At 34.1% G+C, this 9,570-nt stretch overlaps 1 long non-coding RNA gene and 1 pseudogene across 1 annotated transcript; one reads left to right on the top strand and one right to left on the bottom strand.

Annotated features, from left to right (window-relative positions):
- Positions 1-1,602: 1,602 nt before the first annotated feature.
- On the top strand, positions 1,603-9,055 carry LOC116552173. Its single transcript, XR_004269257.1, has 2 exons — positions 1,603-3,392; positions 5,500-9,055. It is a non-coding gene; the product is annotated as an uncharacterized LOC116552173 (long non-coding RNA).
- Positions 4,217-5,479, bottom strand: LOC116552172 (annotated as a pseudogene).
- Positions 9,056-9,570: the final 515 nt, after the last annotated feature.

Below are 9,570 nucleotides of genomic sequence, written 5' to 3'. Positions count from 1 at the left end.
TTGTGATGGAGCTTTCATTGGCTGTCTTCCTAAATGACTAAGTCTCCTTGCAAACCTATTATAGAGACTGAACTGGTTTTAGATTTGAATGTTATTTATTTCTGCAGTATATTATAGGTCATCTTAACTGATACACATAACAAAATGAAATGTTCAGTTTAGAAATATACAAATGTCCTTACCAAAGGAAACTAGGCAATTCACTTAATAACAAAACCAGTATTTGATTTCAGGAATTTAGAATTTAGAGTATATAATTATATACTGTAGACATATTCACATATATAAGTTAATTTTTGATTAATAACTTACAGAAAGCTATGCACTTGAGATTTACAAACTTGCTGAATAAAATTCAGTGAGAAAAGCGCATTTTAGTATATGCTTAATGAAAATGTCTTGATGGAAACCCTAGACTCTAAAACTACAGTGTGGCATTTAGCATGAGACAAGTAAAACCCATAATAAATGACTTTATATGTGGCTTTTGGATACAGTTCTAGGTTTAAAATTTGAGAATAAGGTTGGCATATTCTATTCTTTGCAAAAAAAGAGGGCTGTCACAACAGTGTGTTCCTGAAACCCTTTTTAAATAAAGGAAAAATCGAAGAGCTGGCATTTTAACCGTAGTATATCTAATACATAATGTTGCTTCATAAGTTATTGAGACCTCCCTCGATCTCTGGGATAGTTTGAGCAATGGCTGAAAATAATCTATCAGAAAAAAATGTATCTATAATTCTGTCAATAAATGAGAAAATATTCTAAAATTCTTTAAATTCTAATTCTGGGTTTTTGAACACATTATATATAAAATATAACAAAATAAGGTGAACATTATCTAACTGAAGCTGCTCTTCAATTCTTATATACTGAATTTAAGGAGAGAGATGTTATCACCCTAAGAAATTATACCAACTAATGACTGCATGCCATTTATATGTTTTCTAAAGTTTGTATTTTCAGTTAATGCACTTTCAATGATATTAAGGGGCACTTTATTAACAGTTATTTGAAGTGTAATTTCTATACAGAGACCTGCACATATTTAATGTGTATACTTTAATGAGTTCAAACATATGCAAACACCCTGGATACTGTTACCACATTCACTTGGATATGATTCACATAAACATATGCAAGAGCCCCTGAAATTTATTTTTAACCCTTTGTGCGTGTATGTATGTGCTAAGAAGACTGAATATGAGACCTCCTCAACAAATTTTGACATACACAATATTATAGTATTAACTATTGGCACTATATTGAACAGCAGCTCTCTAAAATGTATATATCTTGCATAACAAAGTTCCTATTCCTTGAAAATATTCCCATTACCCCATAACGCAGCCTTTGGCAACTATGATAGTATTCTCTGCTTCTGTGAGTTTGACTATTACAGATACCTCATATAAGTGGAATTATACAATATTTGTCCTTCTCTGACTGGCTTTTTTCTCCAAGCATAAAATCCCCCAGTTTTATCAATGTTGTCACAAATGGCAAGAATTTCTTCTAAAGACTGAAACATATTTTATTGTGTGTATATACTTCAATTTCTCTATCCATTTATCTGTCAGTGTGATTAGACATGAGTCATTTCCGTATCTTGACTACTATGAAAAATGATGCTATAACCATGGGAGTGCAGGTGTTTCTACAAGATCCTGATTTTAATTGTTTTGGATATATATCCAGAAATGAGCTTGCTGAATCACATGGTAATTCTGCTTTTAGCTTTTGGAGGAACCTCCATACTGTTTTCATAGTTGCTGTATCCTTGTACATTCTCAATGGACAGTGTCCAGGGGTTCCAGTTTCCTCACATCATCACCATTTATCTTTTGTTTTTTTTGAAAATCAAAATCCTCAGTAATATCTTTTTGATATTACTATTTGCAGTGACTTTTTGGATATGACATTAAAAGCACAGGAAACAGAGGCAAAAAATACGCAAGTTGGACTATATCAGACTAAAAACAAACAAGGAAATCAAAAGCCAAGCAAACTTCTGCACAGCTAAGGATATAATCAACAGAATGAAAAGGCAACCTATAAAACCAGAGAAAATATTTGCAATCCATATATCTGGTAATCGGTTAATTTTCAAAATATATAAGAAATTTCTACAAATTAATAGCAAAACACACATAATCTGATTAAAGAATGGGCAAAGGATTTGAACAGACATTTCTTCAAAGAAGATATGCAAATAGCCAATAGATACACTAAAAAAATATACAAACTCAACATCTTTAATTATCAGGGACAGGCAGATTAGTAGAATCTCCAAATAAATAAATTACTTTACAGACTATTTAACCTATAAAATGATGCATTATGTTATGTTAATTGTTACAGAAATCATTTCCTCACAATTGCCGCATCAATCTGTTTGTGGTACTATTACAAAATATTTGCTACCTCGTCATTTATAAAGAACGGAACTTGGTTTCTCACAATTCTGCAGGCTGGAAATCCAAGATGAAGTCACCTGCAGTTCAGTGTTTGAGTCTAAGACAGCAGTTTGTTGCTGCATCCACTGGAGGGAAAAAATACTGTATCTTCTCATGATGGAAGGATCCGAAGGTAGGAATAGGGACCAAGCTTTCTCTGTCAAGCCTTTTTGTGGTAACATTAATTCATTCATGAGGGTGCCATCATGATGACATGACCACTTCGCAAAGGATTTCATCTCCTCCCACTGTTGCATAGGGGATTAATTTTCTAACACATGAATTTTGAGGGACACATTCAGACCATAGCAACTGGTTTATAGCAACTAGGGAGCCCTATGGTCTTCATAATAAACTGATATTTTGCTTTACTATGAAATGAGAGGTCAGGGCTTGTAGCTGCCATGAGACTGCTTCATGTACATCTCCCCTAGTGACTATCACAGTTGATTGACAGCTCCTGGGGTTCCTCTTCGTATCCATCATTACCTACATTCCAAAATCCCCTTCTCATAGCTGTTTTCAGGCAATGACAAAGCATAGTGAGGTGCCCTGCAGGCCCGTTCCTGCTCGAAACGGAGGAAAAATATGGCTTGATAACTCTCCATTGGCCTGCAAAAATACATTAAGAACTGTGCTACTGTCTGAAACTCATTTTGCCTAACCCTCCTTATTTTCTTTCCTCCTTCATAAAGTTTACAAATATTGTGACTGAAAGCTCTCTGTCTATTCCTGCTTCCTCCACCTCATCTTGCAGAACTGTTCATCCAAATAAATTGCTCACCCATATAATCCCATTTTGGCAGATTCAGTTTTAGAACTTTGCCTTCACTATTAGTCTCAAGGGAAATATGATAAAATACACACACACACACACACACACACACACACACACACACACACACACACACGTAAATATTTCTCAATCTCTTATAGGTAAAATATAGTCTTTTTATGATTTAATGGAAATATTTATATGCAGTGAAAGATAAAACAAATCATTGGTTGTATTGTTACATTTAAAAAATTTGCTTAAGTAGCTAAAATATAATTAAGAATCCCCAAATTGTCCTAGATAACTATTTTAGAATCTAAAAGTACATGATCACAAGTACTTAAAACTATTATAAGATTAGTATTCATTTAATTATCTGTACATCCATAATGTAATTTACTATTTTAGTTTGCTAACAAGAATGATTTTTAACAAGGGTGATCTGGTTTAAATAGCTATGATTTCCTATGCTTCCATTATTATTTTAAACATACATTGATCTTTATTTTTAAGGAAACAGAGCTGAAGCAGTGAAGTACACTTCATGATAAACACTAAAGAGAAAATATGAGACCACTATAGTCCCCAAATTACTTCATAGGGGAAACTGAAGTATATTATTAAAAATCAGTTTAAGTACATATTAGATTTGTGAAAAGCTTAGGTAGACATAACTTGAATTTACTTTAAAAAAAGGAAATACAAAAACATTCTATAATCCCCCCTAAGATACTTATTCAAATAAAAGTTTAAGTAGTAGCCACATGGCGTGGGGTCAGAAAGTGGGACATGGTGGTGCATGCACCTGTAGTCCCAACCCTTTGGAAGGCAGAGGTGGGAGGATCACATCACTTGAGCCCAGGAGTTGGAGGCTGCAGTGAGCTGTGATTGCACTATTGTACTCTAGCCTGGGCAACAGAGTGAGAGACCCTGTATTTAAAAAAAAAAAAAATTAGATGGAAAAGTTTACAGAAAAAGGCACTAATTATTCATCAAAGGTAATTTTTTTCTCTTGAAACACAGCAATGTTAGATTGCTGTTCTTTTTGCCTTCTGCTTACTTCCCAAGAAGGATGAAGAGGAAGGTGCAATTGCTGTTTTGTATTTTTAGGTCTTCTTTGTAGCTTCTTATTAAACTGATTCTTGATCTGAGTTTCATTCTGTGGTAAATACAGGGATCTGGTTTTTGGAACCTCTTCTTCATAATGTCTTCTAGAGCTTTTAGATCCTAATAGAACACTGATTCTAACTTTCTGGATTTTGTACTTGGCTTGGTTTTGTCATTACTTGTAACCCCATGAGTTTCACCTGTATCTTCTTTAAGTAACATTTTTTTAAAGTTTATTTTTGTTTCTTAACTGAAGAATGACAACTACTTTCCTTCTTTCGTGTCCATCTGAGTTTCCCAGTGAAGAAGCCATCACCATTATCACTAACTTCATACAGGGAAGACTGTTTGTAAAACTTTTCTTTTGTGCTATCATCATCAAAGTGCTCCTCCTCTTCACATAATTCTTCTCTGCCATCACTGTTACCACAGAGTGAGCTATCAGATCCTTTGTTTGTTTGTTTGTCTTAGTGTTTTCAGTTTTGGGTCAGCAAGTGTCTTCTGGGACTCAATGGAAACTACAGAATCCTTTTCTGAAGACATCGATGGAGAATTTGGAATACTCACTGCTTTAGGTCCATGTTCCATCGTGGCTTTTTCCTTTGAATTATATATTAGTTTCTTTGCCAGTATTTTGGTTTCTTTCACTTTTTGCTCACTCGGATAATAGTTCCTTCATGCTGCAAATTACTTCCATTATCAATTGAATACAAAGTATTCTTAGAATGATTGTCCTCTGAAGCATTATTTGATGACTCAACTTCAGCAATGTTTTGTCTTGCATCTTTAAAGGCTTGGATAGCAACTTTTAACACATCTATCTTTTTCTTCAGAAGAGGATGCGCTGCCAGTCTGGCAATTACTGTTTCAGTTGCAGTAGAATCTGGCTTTTTGCAGATTTTTTCGAAGTTGATATCACCAAGAACAGATCAGTTTTCAATTCCTTCGTGGCATGGATTTCCTCAAGCAATGCTTGCGCCCGCCTTTGGTTTTTTCACAATGCATCTTCAGTACCCTTTTTTGACTTCAGTCTGCCAACACTCCTGACAGGTTTTCAGATTACCGAAACTCAAATTCTCTTCATTTCTTTTCTCATTTTCATGACCTCCTTATTGAGGTTCAGAGTTCCCGGCTGACCCATCTTAGATGGAGGGATATCAGGTAAAATGTACTCTTACCACAAATAAATCCAATTTGTGAATGCTTAAATTGTACTTTACAGAATATAAGAATTTAAAAGCTTCACAGGAAAAATATTAATACTGTTTATGGGATTTCAATATGTGAATAATATTTACATTACAGTTCCATAGAAACCTTTTACTTCTATTTAGTATGCCATCATGTCACTGCAGAGCTATGAAAATGAGAGATCTCCTAGTTATGAACAAAGAAACGTGTTTTACTGGAAGCTAATTGGCAGGTTGAGCATGTGGAAATATCTGGGCATGCACTGAAGACATCATTTGCATCTCCTCAGTCCACATAGCAGAATGAATGTTGTTTGTGTCCATTTATGCAGGATACTCTAGAAAACCAAACTGAAGCAATGTTAGGATGCATTTTTAAAAGAAAATTAAGGAAAATAACACATACTCTTTATTATGTATTAAAGCAACCATTTCATTCTATTTTAGTGGAAGCTGTTGTTTATTATCGAATTATTTGCTTGGGAAGGAAGATATAGGGTTTTTCTGTTTAAGTTGTGTCTGTTTCCCATGAGAAAAGTTGAAGACAAATCTTACCATTCAGCCCAAAGTCCATGAATCAACATGTGTGTCTTGAAGCTAAGGAGCTGCTACCCTACTGGCTGGATGTTGTGTGGCTTGCCAATAGAGTTCTGCATGACAGGAACAACGGTTTTAAGTGGACTAATCAGAGCTATTAATGCAAATGTGGTGAAGGCAGGAGCTTTTCTATAGGAAGGGCTGTATCTTTTTGCTAATAACAATGCCTGATACAGACTAGTGATATCTTGAAATACAGCATATTCTGGGTGATTGAGATGTAAGATAGAGGAGAAAGAGAGCAGCATGTAGCAGAAATAGATGCCAAAAGATGAATTAAGATGATGCATTAAGCTTAAAACCTGAGGGAGAGAAAACTGTATATAAGTTGAAGGGTTTGAGTAAAAAGATTATAGGAATTAGATAAGTGAGGACTATGGAGAATAGAGAGAATTTAAAGTGAGATGACAAGTGTTCTAGGAACAGAGACTGGGAATAGCCACCACGTGGTGATGGGCAGTAGCTTGGGAAGAATGCTTATAACATGCAAATTATCTGCTTACAAAAGGCCATGACTTCTGTTAAGCAAGAATAGAGCTAAGTGAAAAGAAAGGAAATTGAAAAATAAAGAAAATGCGGAGAAAACTAGAATCTCTATAGACAACATCAATGCAGCATCAACTATGTGAACAGCTTTTGAGCACAAAGAAGCATTGTTTTGACTTTAGAGGCAATTAGGCCTTTATTAGGTTTACCTGTAGGATAGTTGATGTTGTTTATTCCCTATAATGCTTGTGATAAAACCTTCACAAATTTATATAATCCATGTATGTTTTCAATCCTTACAACCCAAATAACCAATCACAACTTTCAGTATGTCATTAAAAAAAAAAAAAAGATAATCAGAAGTGTAATTCAAGTATCAGTAGTGAAGTATACATTGTTATTTGTTAATACTAAACATGACTGAAAAATCGAAGTAGATGAAATATGGGAAGCATTATTTTGGAGAAATAAGCTTTATGCCGAAAACATATGTTTATAAAAATACTTTGTGAATAAACCTATTGTCTAATATTTAAGAGTTGAAGTATGCTATCATAAGACCTTCCTTAATTGATGAAATGATGCAAAGCAGATGATGTTGCTACACTAACTGAACTATAACATGAACAGAAAATTGTTTCTTTATTTCCATGTTCTGTAAGTCGAGAACTAGATCTCAAGATTAGTTTTTTGCTTTTTGTTTTTTCCATTTCCCTGGGAACAGAGCAACAATCTCTCTGGGTCTAAAACATCCTTTTCTCAGTACATCCCACAGCATCATATAGAAATATGTTGCAATCAGTTGCCAAGTCAGATCCTAGCTTAATGTCAGCAATTTTCTTTCTGCAACCAATTTTGCACTCAGCATTAAGAGGAAATATTGAAGGGAGACATACCTTTTATGTTTGTAAAATTTATACTTCTTGGGATAGAAAAACAACCATATTTATTGTCATGAGATTTTGAGAAAAAATAAGAAGAAAATGAAACATTATAGAAAATATTATATTATTTAACTGTCCTGTTCTAGAATACTTCCTAAGCCTGATTATTTTTTGCCAAATTAAATTAATATTTGGATATAGACAGCTTTTCAGAGTGGCAGTATTATAGTCAATGAAGATTATCTGAGGCACAATTATTGCTAATTGGACATAGAAACCACCCTCACTCTTATATATAAAAATCATCATGTGCTACATTAGCCATTTCAGTAGAATTGATAAAAGAAAGAATGTTGTATTCATGTGCTTGTCTTCCTGGCTAGAGGACCTGTTTTAATTAATCAGTTTATGGAGTTTGGAAATATATGTAGCTGAGTGCTCATGTAAATTTTGAATACATTCATGCATCTTTTAAAAAAAAAAAAAGGTTGAAATTCAAAACCATTTTCTTACATACTCAGTAGAAGTTGTTATGAGCCAACAGTATTTGTGCTATACTATTTTAAACATCTAAAGTAAATTATTTGACATATAAAAAGCCTTCTTCATTTAAAAATATATCTTTTAAAATAATTTTACAAGTGATAGCATCTCATTTTAGGAGAAGAGACATCAATGACAACAGTTGCAGTAACTCAATGCTGAATATATTTTTAAATACAAGATTCTGTTTTCAGCATTGTACATACATTGTCCAATTTTATCCTGATAATATGCTTTAGTGATGTGTTTAGTCTGGGTTCTCTCAGACAGAACCTATGTATACATATACATATACATATACATACACATACACACAAAGAGAAAGAGAAAGAGAGAGACATATGGATCTCACCATTTATTAGAGGAATCGGACCATGTGATTATGGAGGCTGAGAAGTTCCAGAATAGGTTGTCTGCAAGCTGGATAACCAGGGAAGTGGGTAGTGTAGCTCTCTGCAAGTCTTAAAGCTTCAGAACCAGGGATGATGGATGACTGATGGTATAACTCTCAGTCAGAGACCAAAGGCCTGAGAACTCGGACGCCATTGGTGCAACTGCTGGAATCCAAAGACCAGAGAACCTGGAGTGCTTATGTCCAAAAGCAGCAGAATGAGGATGTTTTAGGGCCAGGGGAGAGAGAGCTTTCCTATGCAATTTTGTTTTATCCATACCCCAGACCAATTGGATGGTACCCACCCACATTTAAAGTGGATGTCCTGCTACTAAATATTTTAACTATAATTTTAATTGTGAAATAAGCACTGAATTCTTGTTGCTAATAATCTGGTAAGATACATTTAACTATGAAATAAGTACCCGGAGGAACTCCTACATTTTAGGCTTTCAAAGGTTACTGCTTTTTGGAGAGTTTTTTTTTTTTTTTTTTTTTGAGAATAATGAAATTCAAACACTGTGATTAAAATATATGTTTACTTATACAGTATTTATGAATGAATATATATAAATAATAATTACTATTTATAATTTAAAAGCATAGTAAAGTCTCTTTATCCATGTGGTGTTAGTCTGTCTCTTCTATTTTGTTTTTCTTCCGTTCTTGAGCACTCCTTGCTTTTTATCCATGACCATTGTTTGATAATGAACATATTTGTAGTTTCTCATTTTCAGTCTTTTTCAACACTTTCAGAGACTTTATCCTGCAAATTTGAAGAAGGTTTTCTTTTCCACAATATAATTTTCCGAATGTTGGCTACTTGTTTAATTTGTTAAACCTGCAATTGTTTTGCTTGTTTGCTTCACATGGCAACTCTCTCTAAAACCTGAATCACTGCTCCTTTTGAACTCTTGCTAAAAACATTATCGTATTCTCCAGGAGTTGAGGTGAAAGCTGGTGTTTTATTGTACTGCTTTGACAGGAAGAGCCACATTATTGTCTAATTTGAGTGCAAAATATCTCCTACCATCGATCATCTTTCTGTCAGTAGACATCACAGTCTACTTCCTAACCATTTCACCCCAGGCATTGTACTGATTACCTCTTCAGCACTCTGGGGTCCACTATTTTGCTATAA

Source organism: Sapajus apella, unplaced genomic scaffold (genome assembly GCF_009761245.1).
Source record: "Sapajus apella isolate SASKATOON/1434 unplaced genomic scaffold, GSC_monkey_1.0 scaffold11, whole genome shotgun sequence".
Taxonomy (NCBI): Eukaryota; Metazoa; Chordata; class Mammalia; order Primates; family Cebidae; genus Sapajus; species Sapajus apella.
The sequence above is the reverse complement of the archived record's forward strand: the minus strand, read 5'-3'. Positions and strand labels throughout refer to the sequence as shown.